Below are 19,662 nucleotides of genomic sequence, written 5' to 3' on the forward strand. Positions count from 1 at the left end.
AGAGCCAGTGCCAGCGTGACCTATCCACGTGGTTGGGAAAAGCGCCTCAGGATTGAGAGGAGGGAGCATGACTGGAGTTTAAAATCTTTTATCTTTGGCTCAAATGCAAACTGAGTAATCCTCATGGTTTGGCCGCCTGTGCATGTGTGTTGGAGCAGGGAGGGTGGAAATTTCTGTGTTTAATGGAGCTGCTTGGGAGACATCTATTTGCTTGCTGCACAACAGAGGGTTGGTGCCTGGTGCTGTGTGTGCAGCCCTGCATGGTGATATTGAGCTGGCGCCACTGCCCTGTGCACCCCTCTGTTGCATGGCCTTTTGTGGTAGACTGGGAAAGGGAGCAGGGAGAAGCTGTGTGCAAATCCACATCTGTTTCAAAACAAACCCCACTATTCGATTGCATTTCCTGACAGGTTGTATTCTGAGCAGTTTCATATATTGCATGATGTGGAGATAGTGTTCCCTTCAGGCGTGTTGGACTGAGTTGCACTCTTCCCCTTTGTTCAGTGTTGCTGGTTTGTTAGCTGCAGATTAGAGACAAAAGCTTTTACAATTAGTTTTTTAATGGGAGAGAAGAGGAGTGACATTGTGACCCGCTAACAAATGTGGCTGAGATCGTCTGGATTTCAGCCCACACTGGGGAGAGTGAGGTCCTGTTTCCTGGGGATTAGTCCAGAAAACCACTCCTTGTTATCAGTTCTCACCATTTCACAAGCCCAAGTGAGAATATTCTGGTGTTTCCAGGTATTCAAGAAGCATATGCCTTCCAGTTGTCCAACTAAAAAAAATTCCAGATAGTGCGGGGATCGTTTCAGAGTCTGCTGAAGCTGAGATTTCCTAAGCGCGGTATTTACAAGCCCTCCTGCTAGGGAAGTGGAGGAAGGAGCTTCTTTCCAAGAAAAATGTAGGCTGGGTAATCTGACATCACTCAGAGTCACATCACCCTACACCCACCAGAATTCAAAGATAGAATGGAAATGGCATAATCTGTTCTCACGGTAACACTAATAGTACTGCTCCCGCAGTTCATTGTGCGTTGTCCCCACCCGCCATGGCCACAATTAACATTTCTTGCAGTGACTTTGAAAAGTGTTGCCATAACAAGGTTGCTGATCAGCAACTACAAAAATCTTAACAAGGTACCTAATGGAGCTTTTTGTTTCCATTATTTCTGCTTAATATATTCTGAAAAAGTCAGGAGGTTTTAACCTTGCCTTCAGCTGCAGTACCCTGGCATGTTTAATAGAATACCACTTCATTTGTACTGAAACTAGTGTTCTTTAAAAGGGTTTGGAGACCCCTCTAATGTAGTCAGTCAAATTGGTGCCTGGAGCCAAAGAAAACGTATACCCGAACACATGTTTTTGGTCTTGAGCTAAAAAAAATGCACTTCATGTTGAATAGTCTCCTCCAAGTGCCGCAGTTAATAAGCCATGTTGTGTTTTTACTGGAAAAGTATGCTTCTAGCCAAGCATTCTTTGCATTTTTCCCAGGATTTAGTCATAAAATCACTTTAGACATATTGCAAGTATGAAATGTGTGCGCATCAGATAAAGGGCAGCAATTCTTGTTTTGCTGTAAAGCTCCATAGAAACATTTTTATCACCATCAAATGCATTATCCCAAGAAGTCTGGCCCCTTTCTTTACTGTTAACATTTAGCTGTATAAGAATGCTGAACGACAGAGACCATGCTAACAAACTGCTTGGTGATCGAACCGACAGCACCATCGCTATGAGTTTGATGCCATCAGAATCCAACTGCTTTTACAGAGCCTTAGACACAGACATCCAGTGCTAATAGCTGGCCAGCGTGCAGATCTGCATCTTCAATCCTAGCTGCCTAATTCTGCATGCATAAAAAAGCAAGAAACCTGAAGACTTTCTGCACTATTTTAAGCATTATTATTTCAAGAAATGGTTTACGCAAGCGAGAAAAGCCTCTAGCACAGTCAGCAGCCTCAGCCCTTCGAGGCTGTTGCATCTCACAACACACTCTCGCAGCCCCCTCTGGCTGATGCTCGCAGCATCGTTGCTCTGCTCTGGAGCCAGTCCCCAAGTCCTACTGATGGCTGGAGGAAAACATTCCCGGGGGCGAGTGGGGCAGAGGGGAGTGAGATTCCTGGAGGGAACCTCTGCGAAAGTCAGCAGCAGCAACGTTTTAAAAGAACAAGTGTATGCGCGGTTTTATGTATTGGAATAGAGTGATCTAGCTATCAAACATATGTTCACACATACAGAGTATACAGAGTAATGTGTATATACCACCTCAACGAGCCAATCTGTGTTCTGAAGAGAAGAGATATTTAAAGCAGCTCTGCAAACTTTATAGCTCTGGGAGAGACTAGCTGGGCTTGTCTCTGCAGGGACTTGCAGTAAAGCTGGTCTGATCTTCATTTCTTTGTGTATGCAATTTGAGTATCTCTTCATGGGTAGCTATATATATGCTAAGAAACAGGCACGTGGATTAGGAGTACAGATAAAGGGGAAAAGTCCAAGGGACAAAAGAGGGTTACCCAGCCCAAAATCTGACTTGAACCCTATGAAGGTGTCATGGAGCAATGAAATGTGGAAGGAGGTCATCTAAAAGCCATCATACAGGCTAAGAGAGCACTGGGGGCACTGAATTGTCACCATCTCATATCTTCCTTGGGACCAGCATCTTTTTCCTCACTTCCTGTGGCAGGCACCTACCTGCCCAGTTTGAAGAGCAGGCAGGAGCCAGGAGAAAGGCAGGACTTGACTATGCTTGGCCTTTGCACAGAGACGTAGAGTGGAAGTAGCAGAGTGACATGTGCTTGTTTGGAGTTAGAAAGCCCTGCTGTGCACCAGTTGTGGTTACGGTGCTCACCACCTGCCCAAGGTGAGTCATACTTTTTGACAGATGATTAAAACTTCAGTGCTGTGTTATTCGTTCTTAATCATCTTGGGAAAAGATTAGCTGATAGGTTTGGGGCCTTTTGCAACTAGCACATTTGTGGGTGAAATTTTTACTACAGTGTAATATGTCAGGGTAAATTTTACAGACGTCTGTGGATCCAGGTTAGATATCACCTGGTGCAGAAGTCAGTGATGGGAAAGTCCACAAAATGTTTTTGAGTGTGCAGTATTCCCATATACAGTGTACAACAGAAATGTTGATCCTAACCCATTCCTTCTGCCATGGGAGCACTCTGTGAAGGAGCTGTCTCTGTGGTTTTCAGTTGGCCAACAAGACTGCTCCCTTCTACTCCTGTCTTCCTGGAAAAAAGCTGTATCCTAGATGCCCTGAAGGGGAAGAGATGGGACACAGGATCATCAGAGAGGAAGCTGGTTCACTGCAGTCATCTCTGCTCCCTGGCATCCTAGCCAGGATGTGTCTGTTGCAGCCTTCTGAAGGAGGGCAGCTCTCCAGGGAACATCTCTTTCTGCTGGCCAGCCTCCACCGACTGGAGCGAAGTACTAGCAGAAGTCAGAATAAGATCTTGAAGGCAAATGTCTCAACAACAGTGAGAGTAGTTGGATTTTCCTTCACGGGGTGATGCATTGGAGATTCAGTTGCAGGTTTGTGTGTGGTTCACCAGAGATATCACACTGCATTCATTCTGGATCAGACAGGGCTGAGTTTTCTCCATTATAAACAAACTTCTGAATCTCCTTACTAGTTGAGTACCTGAAATATTTGAGCACTTTGCCTTTTTTTTTACTACTTGGCATTTTTTGCTTGCATGCACTGTAGCAGCTTTCATAGAGGAGGAACTTTATTTCACCACTATCTTTCTAAATACCCTTTTCTTTTTTTTACTGTACTTAATCAATCTTGCTGTGTTACTAAGAGCAACATCCCTGTTGGCCAGTCAAAAAGCTGGAAGTCTTACATGGCCTGGTGTGTAGCCGGGCACAAAGCTCCCTTTCATGGCTTCGGCTGGCTGCATTATCAGCTGTACCGAGATCACAGTCCTGATAAAATGGTGTTGAAAGCACTGAGAGTTTCAGGCTTTGTGCTCTCTGCTGAAGGGATAATTTTAGAATGTTCTTCCCCTTGATAATAGTAATTTTACAGCAATGTAACTGTTGAATTTTAGAGTTAGATCAGTGTAAATGAAGGCAGAATCAGATCATTTTTTCCGAGGCAAAGAAAACTCTTCATATCAGCAGATATAAATGTATTAAAAAATCCAAATGTGCATACACACACAAAAATCTACATCTTCTTAAGGCAAGACTGTAAATAATTAATATAATAACCTCCTTACAAATTCAATCTAGATATATTAAGTTAGTCAAGACATTTCAGATTAGTCCTCTTCTTTTTTATCTTGTTTTGCTTTCTGTAGCTACATGAATGCAGGTAACTTCCACCTGCCTGAGGAACAAGAAAGCATTTTTCCTTCTGGTTTGAGGGCTGAGTTTTCAAAAGGATCTTATAACTCTCTTCCAGCTTTCCAAGCATGTTTTTCTATGGTTTTTTTTGTTCATATTTTTCAGTGTTTCCAAAAAGAAAAATGCGACACCTTATATACACATTCTTAGGGGCAATTTTTGCAGCTCTTTGCAAATAAAGCATTTTGAGGCTTCTTGCAAGGTGATTGTACTAAACAAATGTAGTAAATAATCCTGAAATTGCAATGTGCCTCATTTACACTTGAATGGAATTACTTAGATGTGGGATGTTGCTGGTACAAGTGGCTCCAAGTACACTGTTCAGTTTTGTGTTCACTAATACAGGCAGCTTTATCTCTTGCTTATATAAAAAACATGACACTTTCAAAAAGATTCAAATCTCACTTGACTCTGCTCTTCTATGGACAATTGAAGTTAGGGACCTAAATAAAGCTGGTCCAATACTCAAAGGTGCTGAACAACTGCATCTTCTGTTTAAGTAACAAGTAGATGCAGCTGCTTGGCACAGATAAAAATCAAGTTTTTTTCAGGTTCCTAAAAATGGATTTAGAAGCCTAATTAAAGTATACGAGGTTCAAAAATGCTGGTCCACACAAAGACTGTGTTTGGCAATGAACTGAGTGGGGACACAGATGTGCTCTGATGTTTGTGCAGAGCTACCTGCAGGCCCTTCATGGAGTAGTGCAGGACCTAGAAAAGGCCTTCAAAATGCTGAATGCACAGAGTTATGAAAATTCATCAGGGAATTTGAGGACCTGCAGTACCCAAAATCATTTCGCCTCTTGCAAACAGAGATCATGAGTTAGAATCCACAAGTTTGGTCATGGAAGACTAAAAAAGTGAGTTTTGCTTCTCCAGAACGTACTGACTGCCTCTTACAAACACCCTTTTGCATTTTGGCTTACTTGTGGGTACTGTGGGTCATCTTATCAGAGGTGTACAGAAAGAACATAGCTAGTTCAGCTGTGGTTCAGGTGAAGAAATCAGGTTAAAATTTGACCTTCTGTTTCAAATGGCCATCCTACCTGGATGCCAGATCTAAAAAATCCTTGCCACAGTTTCTCTATTTGTAAAGGCTTAGCAATTTTGCAATAGCTGATTTTTTTTCTTTTCCTTCTTTTTTTTTTTTTCAGTAGATGAAGGTACAGTGATACAGTACCCTAAAACTTCCCTCGCATGGGCAATTCAATGAGTGTCTCAGAAGGCACTATATGTATTTGCATATGAGCTGTGGAAGTAACACGTTTGCCAGAAACAAGGTGAGCCAGCTGTTGTTCTGTCTTCATGATCTAGAAATGTGTTGTTAGATCTGGTAGTGCAATGGCAAAACCTTCTGCTGTATTGGTGATGTCCACCTAGTTCCCTGCTACTGCCAGAGGCTTGCCCTGGGCTGGGGACTGTTCCATACGCATTAAGGCAAGATCACTGAGTCCTCCAAAAAGTAAGTTTACATTTATATTTAAAGGGAATAGAACAGTGATTCCTGTATGCAGCTTGTCAGCCAACCCTCTGAACTTGTGTTAGATTTATTGCACTTATCTAATCTCTGAGCAAACCCTATGCACCAGTGACAGCAGCATTTAGATGCCATTTGCACAGCAGTGAAGTCTGAGACAACATGACATTTAAATTAGCGTTCTGCTCATTGATAGGTAAGGACAGATGCTGTAGAATGTAGTAAACCCTTCCTGCATCTGCTGCATTGTAGGATTCTGTGTGTAGTGTTGTGTTATGGCTAAGGGACCTGTTAAGTCATACCAGATAAATTTGGTTAATAAGCAGTGGCTTAGCCCACCATTCCTTTGGGTGTGTGTCATGTTAGTATTTCCAGAGGCAGGTCAGCAGGCAGACATCTGGTGAGTGCAGAGATGGACTTTGGGGATGAGTGTATGACACTGATTGATTTCAGGGGAAAGGTCCTCTGAGGATTGTACAACTCATCATGTGCTTAAGAGACTACTGCTATCACCTGTGTGTTTCTGAATAATGGAAGAGAAGTGCTCTTGGTCACGCAGCTGAACAGGTTCTTGAGCACCTACTGCCAGTGTGTTGACATGGGTAAGTTATTCTGGTGGGACTGACATTGACTTATGACCTTGTATTATGACAGAAGTCTTTTTCCCTCAGTGTTACCAGAGATAGTGCATATCTCCCTTGGTTTTGCCCTTATTATGTCCTTTTTTGAAATTTGTGCCTGCTCACACAGCTGGGTTTAGACAGGGTATAATGTCCTCAGATCATAGATTATGAGGAAAAAATAAACACAAAGTTGCATACACAGCTTCATTTTAATTTTAGGAGAAGAGTTTGGAAGATCTGAGAGTAAAATTTAGCACAGAATTTTTAGATTAAAAAAAAGTATATATTCTTCGCTTGGCTTGCCTTTGAGCATTTTGTTAAAAGTACTAAAAGAACTCTTTTAATGAAGCATAAAAATTGATTGTTTCTTGCCAGGAGGGATCGTCTTCAATCTTCAGATACTAAAGACTTCGTGAGAACCACAAGAAGAATATCTTCTTGAATCATTTACATTTTTCCCCTTTTGCAGGCTTATGTAACCATGCAGAAAATCTAATAATAAGTGTGCTATTAGTATCCAGTGTGGCACCTTCTGCAAAGTGAGGTGTCATGTTATTACAAATAATGGTGCAGAAATGTTGTAGATGTGGAGAACTTCCGTATGTGACTTATTTGAGTAATCTTTATCAAAAAAGATCTTGCGCTAATTGAATCCATCTTTGCCTCTGTTTTACAATTCTGTTTTATTGTTCGAGGGAGGAAGAACCTGGCTGCTTGCTTTTGTTTCTGTGAAGTCTGGCATGCTATTAATGGTGTTGGAAGGAATAGGCTAGTAGCAGTACTGAGAAACCAGGTGTCTTGTGGTCTTTTATTTTTACGTACATGCCCACCCCTTCTTTGTTCACCCACCCACAGTCTCTTGAGGTTTAAAGCTGACCTACAAGCATCCCTTTTTGTTCTGATCTCAAGTGCTTTCAGCAGAGATTGTCAGCCTTGTGATGAACACTGTCACAGGCAAGGCTACCAGGCTGATCTGCATGTATAACCTTAATGCCAATGAGTTCAAACTCAACTTGGCTGCACAGTCCTCACTGGTGGGACTGCAGGCTTAGCTTTATTATGGGCAGACTACTGAGCAGCAGCAAGCAACCTGCAGGGTCTTTTCTTCTATTGAGACTTTGTCTTTTTTTTTAAATTTTTTCTTTCCTTTTTTTTTTCCTGTTCCTGTCACCCTCATATTCTGCCAACAGCAATACCCACACCTAAAGCATCGCTCCGCTTTGCAGTGACTACAGCGTGATCACTCCATAGGCAGTTCCCTACATCCTGGCATCTCTTCCACTGATTTTGTGCAAGTTGTGCACTCAGTTGTTTCTCCAGGTGAATATTTGGAGCATGAGTCCTTTCCCTTGTGGTTACTACTGTGTGCCTTGAAGACACCATTAAAAAACTATAGTAATGAAAAATGTTATGCTAGTTTTGTGTAAATCACCTCTCTAACCTGACCCCTGAAAGAAGGGAGAGCATGATAATGCCATTGATGGCATCTCCCTGCTCCTAGAGTGTCAGTGTGCTTTTCTTACCAAAGTGATTGAAATGCTGTTCCCCCGGTTGAGTTTTGCCAGTGAATGAGCCCTGCTGTGGTCATACCACAGCCTCTCTCACTCAGTGACAAACATTTATTCTTAAGAAGCTGACAGTCCCAAGTTTAACAATGAGTTTAAATCTGAATGTGGCCCAAGAAACAAAGAATGTAACCATAACCTTGCCAGTCTCATCCCCCAGCAGTTTGGAGTAACCTACACTTTGGACTTGAAGGCTTTACAAGGTGGTGATTGATAAAGAATGGTTTAGGATAGGAGGTAACCTAACTGTTGCCATCAATTGCTTTCATAAGCAATAAGTCACTGAAAAAAAGAGTAATACCCCCACCCCAAAGCACACAAGAAAGAACCTGGTGGTTTGCTGTAATCTAGCATGAAACAGATAAGGAAAACAGTGCATTTTGCAAAAGTGTTCAGTACCCTGCATAGGAGTTCCAGCTTGGGATAAAGAATGTGTCTGTTATTGTAACAGCTGATATCATTCAGTAACGTGTAAAAGATTGTGCACAGTGGTTGTGCTCTGGGTTGTTTTACTGTTGTTTCCTCCTGTGTGTTTTCCTAGACAATTTAGCACTTTGTGGTAGGGACATAATCCTGCAAGTTACTGAGACCATGAAATCCCATTAAAGCCAGTGCATTCAGCTCCTTGACAAATTGTAGCTTTATTTGATGCAGGTTGTGGAGGTGCTTTGGCAATAGAAATAAAGCTATTTTTAAAGGTCGCTGTGTTGTAAGCTTTTATAAAGCTGTACTCGCACAATGGATCTTTCTTAAATCTGTACTTCTCCCTGCTAATCCTAGAGACTTATTTCTTTCCCCTTTGGTGTTCTTGCTTTGATTTTTTTTCCCCTTTTTCCTTAATAATGTATTTTCTTTCATGACTTCTCCTATTTCCTTAGCTTTACAGCCCTTCTCCTACTTGGGTGGGTCTTTTTATGTCTTTGTTAGCTGGGAATTGTTTCCCAGCAGTGGTAACTATGGAACTCCTGAGGTCTCTGCCACTTGAAATGCTCATTCAGAACCATATTGGATAATTTCCTGGCCCATTTCCCTTCTGTTTTACTTTTAAACAGGCGATAAGTTTGTTTACAGAAGCTAGGGCGGTTGATGCCAACCTGAAGGAGGGTTGTATTCACAGGCCAGTAACACGGTGGGAGGGCTGAGCTGAGTGACCGTGATGCTCTGTGCTTACACTAATGAAGAGGGAAGCTATTACAGTCTTCAGATCTAGAGCCCAGTACAATCTTGAGCTCTTTTTGGGAAAGCTTGGATTTTTCTGCTTTGGAGGCATTTAGCATAAGGTATTTGTACTGTTGTCATATGTTTCCTTTCAATTTGTTTTTATAATAAGGATAGCAGTTTACCTCAAAACTATTATTCAGGAGTCATTTAGAGGTTTTCCAGGCCCCTTCTTTGAGGTGAAAACTGATTGTGAAACCTAGGCAATAGAAATTGTTCAGCTGAACTGGCAAAGCCATTCTCCAGTGTCCAGTTCTTGTAAAACTGTCTTTTTGGAAGAACCTCTAGGGACAGCAGTGCAGCTCTTCCCTGTAGTTATAAGGTACAGACCTTTATATTGCAGATGTGTGGCTGTGCATCTGTTTGTGTCATGGAAAGCTTGTGTTGGAAGTGTACAGTAGCATTTCTGCAGGGGAAGAGCCAGCCCCTTGAATGCTGGAAGGAGAAGATTGCACTCTGATACATTTCTTCTGTGCTTGGGTTTTTGTCCTTTTTGCTCCCTGGTTAGGCTTTATTGGCAAGAGGAGTGTGAGGTCAAGACTGTGCTGTTTATTTTGCTTCTCAGCGAACTGAAAGATACAGCCTTGCCTCGCTGCAGCCTGCCAGGGACCAAACTTAATGGTCAATGTTTTAATTTAAGCGACACCAGCCGGGAGGCAACCGGCGTAAAGGGTACGCGGTCGGTCAGCCCTTCCTTCCAGCGGTTTGCTGTACATCCAAGGCTATCGACCCCGTGCTCGCAGACGGCACATGTTTGGCCGGTGGCCAGAGGGGAGCTGCTGTGCCAGGAGACCTCAGACTTGGCTGAGCACCCACGCCCGCTGCAGAATCCTCTCGTTGTGGGAGATGTGCTGCTCTGTGGTGGTGCGGGGACCATATTTTGTGTTTTCTGAGGATATGAAAGCTTGTCTGTGTGGCTCTGAGGAAGGCTGGTGGCACTGGTTTAGATTCAAGGCTGCTTTTCAGAAGACAAAAGCATAAGGACTGGTCATACATCAGAAACAGAGGCATCTGAAAGAAAAGACTATCAGAAAGCTTCTGTCTTTTAACCTAATTGTGTTTCTGCATTGAGAAGATGGCGTGAGACTTGCCATGTGATGGTGAGATGAGCGACATTGTGCGCCAGGAGCTCACGATCACCGCTAGGAAGCTGTGGGGAGGAGCAGCAGGCTCCTTCCCTTCATGGGTTTCACAAATGAGAGCTTTTTTGGTACTTGGTGATCATCACATTCCCTCTCCCGTGACAGGGAAGGAGGCTGCTCCCCTTTCAGCCTCTCCCACTCGTAAGCTGTTTATTCACATTAAGTGGTGAGGAGGCTGCATCAGCCATACTTCTCTGGTGTCCTTAGTTAACACAAGGCTCTGACAATTGTATCTCTGATTATTCTCTCACCATCCGTACCTTTTAGAAATATTTCTCTTTATTTGCTGCTTTGTCAGCTATGTAATACTGTACTGGGATCCAAAGGTGCGTGTTAAATAAGGGATTTAAGGCTGCAGGGGATTGAGCTGATCATTATGAGTCTGAGAATGGGACCTGTGAAGCATGTTATCTGAGGCCTCTGTGGATAGTTAAATTAAATGAATGCTTTTGTGATAAACTTTTTTTCAAATTAATCGATTGTGTGAAAGCAGGGAGTAAGCTATAGAAGCTGGATGGTGAGGGCTGGAGAAACACAGCTGTTGCCTCTTTCCATTGCAATGCCATTAATGAACAGTTAATGACTGACTATATCTCAGTCCAGTGCTTCTAGATTCTTTCCTTTTTTTTATTGTCCTTGTTTAAAGGTGGCTCAGAAAAGAGGCTAATAGGCAGAAGGCATCAGGAAAATGCAGCAGGGAAGCAGTGCTGTGCAGCCATCGCAAGATGTCTTGGGACTACCATCAGCCCATTGCTTGCTTAGTGGAGGTGGTCTGTGAGAGAAAGGAGCTGCAAGAAAGGGGTGGAGAGTGACAAGGCTGCAGTATGAACTGCAGCTCGTGCCAAAAAGTGGTGTAACAGCTGTTGTGCCTGCAAAAGACCGTTTGCTTTGACTTTTCTTTCCTCTTCTGTAGGGGATGGATCGATTGATAGGCATCGATACTGTGCTCTAGCATATTGTTCGGGCCCATCGGATCTTGCCTTCCCTGCAAATTACACTCTGGATCTTCTTGTGGGAAGCAGGTACAGCTCATGGTTGTGAATCAACATGCCAATGGATACCACACAGAGTCAAATGGTAACTCTGGGGCTTGTAGACCACACTGTTTCCATGGGAGACCCAGCTAAGAAGGCACGTAGAGAGGCAGGGAGCCCTACCCCCACAACGTCAAGTCCCTGCCTTGTTTGATCTAATAGTTACTTTTCCAAATACATATTAAAAATTGAGTTCTGTTTTATTTTTGCTTGATCATTATCTGTGCTTTAGAAAAGAAAAAATTGATTTTGTGCCACCAATTTAGGTGAGGAGCAGCTTGAGCTGTGACCTCCTAGGCTCGTCTTGGCCTGTACAGCCACAAGAGGGATGGCGTTAGGCAATTGTAGCTCCAAGCAGCAGGGTGGGCACATCCATAGATCTGCCTTCTGCTGGGCTTTGGAAGGTAAGTTTTTGATAGGAAACATGTGAGAGGGAGGCAAATCTGGAAGAGGTCTGGTGCAGCAGAAGATAGCAGAGGTTTTCCCTGATCTGCTTCACAGATATCAGGTGCAGTCTGCATGAGCCAAAGAGGAAGGGATCTAGCCAGGGGACACAGAAGGTGAGATGGGATATATAGTACTGCCTTGAGAGTATGAAGGTGGTCTCTTCAGCCAAGGGCCAGTTGGCTGCACAGAGAACTAATTTCACTGACTCCTTACATCAGGGTCAATAGTATTTGCATCATCTCACTGGTGGGAGGTTATGGTCAAGGCCGATTCTTGCCTTGTTTTCCTGAAGTGGTGTGAACTATCCCTTTGCAAAGGGAGGGGGAAGAATGGGCAGGGGTGTGGGAATGCTTTCCTCAGCAGTGCACTTTGCAGAAAAAAATGTTACTCCTTTGTGAGGTCTGGACTCCCCAGTGTCTGCAAAGGATGTCATGGGTGGTAACACTACTTACATCTGCCCTCTGTTGCTAATGGCCACGGTTTCATCATTCACAGGCAATAAAAACCTAGTCTTCCATCCCTTTAGCTGTCAGCAGTGGGGTTAGCTTTTTCTTTGTTTGCTTTATCATTGTTTTCTTCATGAATGTAGAGGATGCAGGCTTTCTCCAGTCTCTGTACACTTGGTGTGTGGGGTGCGTGTGTAAGTTGTCTGGTTCTCTTTCTCTTGCATCAGTAATTTAGAGCAGGGACAGGTTTGTAGCACAGCTATGTGAATTCAGGGGGGAAAAAATAGTGCTACCTTCCTCATGTTGTCCATTTTCATTCTGCACTGCTCAGTCAAGGCTTTCATGTGGACGGAGTGGTGGAGTTTGATCAATGAAAATATGTGTGGATAAGATCTCAGCAAAGTTTGAGTCAATGCCTTTCTCACCATCTAAAGATCTTCCAACCATAAGGGAAAAGTTTCAGGGGTACCGTTTCCTCTATCTGTACATAAAACTGGGAGATCCTGAGATAAATGGGCATAGAGCATTTTACTTCCATCATCTCTCCCCTTTTCTCGCTTTGTATGACTTGGAAGTGGCAGCTGTGGTCAGGCTATGAGATGAAAGGTTTTGTGCCTTGTGCATATAGCCTTGATTCTGCCCATGAGTTCATGATCTGTGCTCCTTTTAACTTGCTACAAAAGTAGACCTTATTTTTCTGCTATGTGTGGCTCCAGAGCTATCCAGAGGAAAAATACAATTGTTGGGACATGTCACCCCACGGCTGTTATCTCTACAGGATATGTGTTTTCTACTCATCACTTGATGAGGAGTAGAGGGACTATTTGACAGTACTTCTCCTCACTTCCCAGGAAATCAATTTGACTTGCCATTTTGAATCCTTAAATCTGAAACAATAAACAGCTCCTGCCTTGTACTTAACAGTGCGGGGAGCGAGCAGCTTGTCTGTGTGGTGATGAGGGAGGCTATCGACAGAGGGATGACTTCAGCCAGGCAGTCTGGAGGCAGAGTGATTAATTTATTTTCTTCCCTGATCTGTGAACCCTCTCAGTCACCAGAGCATTGAGACCTTCAGCTGTACAGCGTTCTGGGTCTGCCCTTGCACACTCCCCATGACTGCCTGACCTGTGGGGCTTCGCTCCGCGCTTAGCTGTGGTCCTGTGCCTAGGCTGTTCCCAGGAGCAGCTCTGTAGATTCAAAAGGTGATGGCTTCAAACCTGGAATCTCCATAATTTATGCTCCCCACGCAAACAAACATGCATATGCCTTTCACACTGCCTGTGTATTAATAGTGACAGAGCAACATGTGTTTTCCACAAGAGCAAGGCACCTGTTGAGGTTGTTCAGGGTCACCAAGCACTGCAGTGATGCTTTACTCCTTTTCTGCAGGCTCCAGCATGTGTTAAAGGAGGAGGGGATTGGTTTTTATTAGGCTGAAAGGGGCTGTAGGTGGGGAACCATCCAGACGTTGCAAGTCCTCTCACTAGATTCATATGCCCAGCCCAAGAAGGAGGTCAAATCAAGGAGCTGAGGTTGTTACCTGTTTTATTCTAAATCTGGCATTTGTGATAAGGTAAATGGAAAGTCTCCTAGCAACTGAGGTCAGCATTTGTCCTGTGGTGTGTATGGCACTCCCCTGCGAGATGCACTGATAAATAGGTTTTGTTCCATAGGTCCCTGTATCTGCAAGTCTGAAGCCACTGTTGTAGTCACTCTTACCCATTTTAAAGGCTAGAAATGGATTTTAATTAAAGCTCCTCTGATATCACTTAAAAATTATCAGATCCTCAGTCACTGGACAAGTAGCTCAAGGGCACGAAGGCTGCCTTTGCTTTACATCATGTACATGAAACAAACTTCGCCCAATATTAAGAGGTACTGGAAGAAACCCTTAGTACATCTAAGCAATTTACATGTCCCCTATGGCATTTGGGCCATAGGGTCCCTTGGATCTCAGGTGCTCTTAGATGCAGGTTTCACATACAGTATCTTTCACAGATTCCCTTTTTGCAGAGCAGAATCTAGAGCCCTTAGAGAAACAGCTGTGGGTTGACCTTGCAGAAGAGAAGAGGAGCAATGTCCTGAGTGTTTAACCTGGGCACCTTAGAGAAACAGTAGCTGTAAATTGGAAAGCCATTTCTATCTGAAACATGATAACTAAGAAGGAACCTCATACATGCTTCCTGAATGTGATGCATCCTCTAAAGAGGCCAAAGCAATTGTAAAGGGCTAGATAGAAAAGGGAGAACAGGATATGTAGCCAACCTCTTTCCACAGAACAGCAATATTTGGAGCTCTGTCTATTTAGGGTACTAGGTAAGTTGTGAAGAAACAGAACAAGTTGTTTGATGTGCTCCACCTGCTAATGCATACAGAGTTTTGGAGAATTTAACACTGAAATTTATGGTAATCCTATTGGCAGTGTCATCACTGGTACCCTGGTCTTTGCAGGTGTGCACAGAGGGAAAGGCATGGCCAGTGGAGGGAAGGTGACAGGCTGAGAGAGTGGAAATTTTCTTCAGGATCTGCAGATTTACTGAGAAACCCAAGCTTACACTTGTACTTAGGGGCTTCTCCTGAAGGGCTGAGAGCTCTCAGGTTCCCGAATAATCTCTCCTATCTGTTTGTTTGTTTTTCCTTAATTTTATTTTACTGGGAGGGACAAGATTTGACCTACAGGAATTCCATTGTTTTAAGGTAATCATCCAAGCTCTGCAGAAAATTTTGATGATAATGTTTAGCAATTTATAAATGCAGGTCATCTTTTAGTTCTCCACAGACCAGATTATACAGATTAAAACTTTGCTGCTGAACAAAAGGGAAACTAACCAGGTAAACCCAAGAGAAAGCATTAAGAAATCAGATTACAAGAATTACATTCTTTGTAATTTCTATTCTTAACTCACTTAGAATGGACACAAAATGCATCCTTTATATCCCAAAATGTTCAGCCTGGAGTAACTTTGAAAGAATAGCTGTGGGCACAATATATGCCCTGTATTCCTCATTGTAGTTACCATTGTGAAAATCCCTGCTGGTGTTTTCTATTCCCGAGTTTCATCAATCTGAGCAAGTCTGTTCCTGAGGCTCAGCTCAAAGTCAAAAGGGTGAAAAAGCGTTATGTCTACAGAAGAGTCAGAAGGATTTCCAACGTGCTGTGGATCATTAATTTGGCTTCAAAGACGTGTTTTATACTTTGGGATTTTTACAAAGCAGCTACATGGAGGATTTTTTGCTATTGGATAGGGCATGTTCCCCACAAGGTAGCCTTGTAAAGCATTTTCTCTGCTAACAGGATTGCAGACAAATAGTTTCTTGCCTTTATCCTCTGCTTTTATCTCTGCCCTCTCCAAGAATTCCTCTTAATTCTTTGCTTGCTCTTTTGGGTGACACAAGGACAGTGAACCTGAAGTGGAAGATGAGAAAAACACGGCGTTAAAACAAGCCAAAGCTGGAATGATTTGCCAGGACTAGGGAGATAACCCTTGCAATTGGGGTAATTTCACAAACATCAGGGGACAAGGTTCAGGAGTAAATCTGTTGTTAACAAATCTGAAAGACAGATTTGCCCTGAAAGTACTGAGTCAGTCAGAAACTGCTAGAGTTTTCTACTGAGTGACATCATCACCAGTATTATTATGAGAAAACAGAATATCAAAAAATATTCTTCAATTTGAGGGGTTTAAAATACCTCATTTCCCTGTTAAAAGTCCATTGAAAAATGACATAGAATGATGTGCAAAAGGACACTTTCTTTCTAAAATAAATTATGATTTTTGATGATGGATGAAACTTAGCTCTTTCTGTTACTTGGCTTGAAGGTGAGTTTTGGGTCTTTTGCAGTTTGGAGGTGGTTCTGTTTCTTTTTTTTCTGGATGGGTCATGCCAGTGCACTGAAAAGCTTGCAAGAGTAGTGATAAGGGTATTGACTTCAGTGCTGGTAACTGAAATGGTAGCAGCTGCCAGCTGTCCACACCCGACCTCCTTGCCATTCCCTCAGCCCATTTTGCTGGTGTTTCAAAGAGGATACATGTCTTTTCCTCAACACCACAGTTTTCATCATGACCTCTTAATGCACGTGCCAGTGCTGCTAGTGCCAGTTTGCAGCATCCCCTCAAGAACTCAACACATTTCCCATATGTGAAGGGAAAGTCATAAAAAGAGTTCTTACTCTGCTGGGATGCAACGAGGTTACATCATTAAAATTTGGAATAGGTTCCTTGTGATTTAAAGATAACTATACATGTTGTTACCCTGTGAGCAAATGGAGGGTTAGAAACAGGATTTGAGAGTCCAGAGTCTAACCACTGAGTCATTCCTTCCAAAGAGAAATTATTTCAAGTGCGATTAAATTAAAGAAAAACCGACACGTGGGTGATCAGATAAATATCAATAGCAAATACTAGCAAATAAAGTAAAAACTATCCCCTAGATCTACCAAGATTCTGTAAACTTTTGTTAATTTCTGCCCTTTCTCTGGAAAAGTTGGTTTTCTCTTAAAACCCAATCTGCAGTACTGCATTGTATGAAGTAGTGTTAAGGAAAAGAAGCATTTGTTATGTATGTTTGTTCACATTAAAAAACCTAACCAAAGTGTACTCTTTCCAGCAAGTTTACAGCATGTATCAGTCACAATCTCACTTGCTTCCCAGGAAGTGGGCCTGTCGTTTTGTTGCTGTAGTAATGCACAGTGAGCCTAACTTGGGCTCCAGCTTAAATAAAGTTGCTCGGTTGCACGAAGATCAGTTAGCACAGTTCATTGCATTCAACCTACTCACCGTGCAAAGCACTGGATTCACAGTCTCTGTCCGTTTAAATGCAATTTATGCCTCTACTCTCCCTCAGATAGCTGTGGCTTGGCACAGCGGCAAATACGTCTGGAGTCTCAGTGGCCCAGTTCAGCAGAGAATGTAAGCCTGCCTTTCCAGCAAAGTCACTAAATGTTCTCAGTGACTGGACTTTAAGCAGACTGGTTCCCCATCGTTTCACATTAAAAGACACTCAAGTGGATTTTTAGGTCCGGACCTAAAGAAACACTGGCTTTGATCACTAGTCAGTGAGTTAAAGTCACTTGGTCAGTTACTTTGTGCATGGAGATATCCAGTGACTGGATCTGTATTAGAAACGTCATGTTTAGGCATGGGCAAAGGTTTCTACTAGGGAAAAAAAATCATTACTAGGTAAGGAAAATATGTAAAAATTAAAATTGAGTGTTTATACACTTAAGTCTGCTATTTACTTTTATAGATTTGTTTATACAAGTTTTGAGGACAACTGCATATGAATCTACCCAACTCTTGACGAACTCCCCTAGAAAAATTCCTAGCAGTTTTTCTTAGGGCTGTTAAAAAGAGAAATAATAATTTTAAAAAAGGACAGGGTGGAGCAGTTTAAGAGGTGGCATAGCTGTGGAAAATTGTGTGTGCTTTTCCACCAAAGTTTAAGTAGTGGTAAGTTATGCCATATATAGGGAACAAGCATAACCAGTGCTAAGAAACCATGTTTTGAACAGTTTTAAAGATGCACAGAATTACTGTCCCCTGCATGTGCTATTAACACCCAGACTTTCCTCCTTGTACAGTTGTTTCTGAAACAGAAGTTAAAGTTTCTCTCTGTAAGATACTGTATTCCACGCAGTTTCCTCTTGGGTTTCCATCTGTTATATTATTCCTAGGATTAACATAAATGGCATCCTGATCATAAGATAGAGAGATGTAGTTTATGTGTAAAAACTGTTACACTCTTCTGGAAAACCACGTTAGTGGCCTGGCACTGGTAATGTCTTAATACGGTGCCTAAACAAGCTTTTTCTGAGGGGAGAACCTCCCAGGATACCAGCAGATGACTTCCAGTTGCATAGCAGTATTGGTGGCAGTAGCCAGATGGCATGTAGTAAAATCCTGAACCAGACAAATTTCACAGAGATTTTACCTTTCCTTCCTCTGGGGACAGGATTTCATATATGTTTCCAAATCCCACAAAGCTGTGCAGCCCTGGGGAGGATAGGAGCTTGCTTATGGAAGGTGACTGACTGCAACTTCTGGTTTTCCAGTGTGTGTCTCCCCTAACTGCAAACAGGGATAACTGTAAAAAGAGTTTAAACTTGGTTCTCCATCCCACTGCTCACAAGTGTTTTGCATTCAGTACCATAAGTCAAATGATTCCACAAAAACAACAGACATATAAAGAAGGTCGTAAGCAAGAATGAGTTCCTTTCCCTCAGCAAGAGTAGTGTGTACATTATACACCTCAGCCCCACTGTGTTCATGCATGGATCTTAAGTGGTGCTGATCAGCTATCACTCATGTCAGCAGTGCAACTCAGCAGTCACGAGTAGAAACTGCAGAGGTCAGATGGAGTCTGCTTTTCTGTTGCTTTACACTGTTTTTGGGTACCTAGTTGCATTATTATGACTGCTTTCATAGTTTTTGGCTTTCTGTGAGGTACTGGATGTTGCCCACTGCCAGCAGCCTGGGAAGCTAGATGTGGTATCATTGAGGGAGCACTTAATGAAGTGACCAAGAATTCATTCACTTGGTTTTGCTAGAGGTGTTGTGCAGAGTGACTGCCAGATCATTTCACCAAATGCTTATGGTCTGAAGGGATAGAACAATAAAAGGAAGCCAAACCTGATACACATAAACATGCAGGGAAAATATGCTGGGTTCATAAACTTGTGGCCCAGTGTCTCCTTCCGTCTTCAAAGAAAACTATTTATAGAATCAGCAAAAAAGCTGTTTGTCTCAGTAGTTCTTCATTTAAAATCAGGAAGTAGAAATAGATACATGACAGGTAGTAAGGATTTCTTCACTGCATGCATCAGTATTCCTTCATTTGTTTCTTACCACATCTCTTTGTGTTTAAAAATTTAGACAAAAAAGGGTAGTTAATGCTACTATCTCATGATTGCAGCAAGTATTTAATCATGTTTCTGCGATTGCTGAAGAACTGAATTAATCTCTGCAAAGATGTTTTGGGAAAGAAAGTGGTTGGTCAACGGTACATTGTCAGGACATGTTTAAACAGTAACTACAGTGAGATCATGATGATCTGAAAAGAAATATCCTTAGGAATCCAAATATACTGTCTAAATCAATTGTAGGTAGAATTGGCAAGAAAAGATAGAATTGGCTTATCTAGTTGTATTGTTTCTAATGCTCTCCTAACTCATGAGAGAGAGGGAAGCGTAAATGTGAGTGCATTGTGCTCAACCAGCTGTGGCAACAGGACCTGTTAAAGCCTGGAGGCCTAGGACAAGGCCAGCCTGAGCTCTTTTTTTCTAGATCAGTCTTTGATCTTGACTGCCCTGGAAGAAGACACACCCCTGGGAGAGGACAATGAGACTTCTGCAA

General features: G+C 42.6%; 1 protein-coding gene across 22 annotated transcripts in view; it reads left to right on the forward strand.

Annotated features, from left to right (window-relative positions):
- ATXN1 (ataxin 1) overlaps positions 1-19,662 on the forward strand; it is a 348,923-nt gene that overhangs the window by 291,164 nt on the left and 38,097 nt on the right. For 2 of the 22 annotated variants that reach the window (XM_064664960.1, XM_064664873.1), the window contains one exon: positions 5,513-5,638. The exons of 15 other annotated variants lie outside the window; for them this stretch is intronic. The gene's annotated coding sequence lies outside the window, so the exon portion shown is untranslated. Of the gene's footprint in view, positions 1-5,512; positions 5,639-6,288; positions 6,438-11,296; positions 11,406-11,441; positions 11,461-19,662 lie in introns of those variants that run through there. 5 more of the 22 variants (XM_064664900.1, XM_064664881.1, XM_064664918.1 and 2 more) reach the window with 5 other exon arrangements.

The sequence above is a fragment of the Pseudopipra pipra genome, chromosome 1 (assembly GCF_036250125.1).
Source record: "Pseudopipra pipra isolate bDixPip1 chromosome 1, bDixPip1.hap1, whole genome shotgun sequence".
NCBI lineage: Eukaryota > Metazoa > Chordata > Aves > Passeriformes > Pipridae > Pseudopipra > Pseudopipra pipra.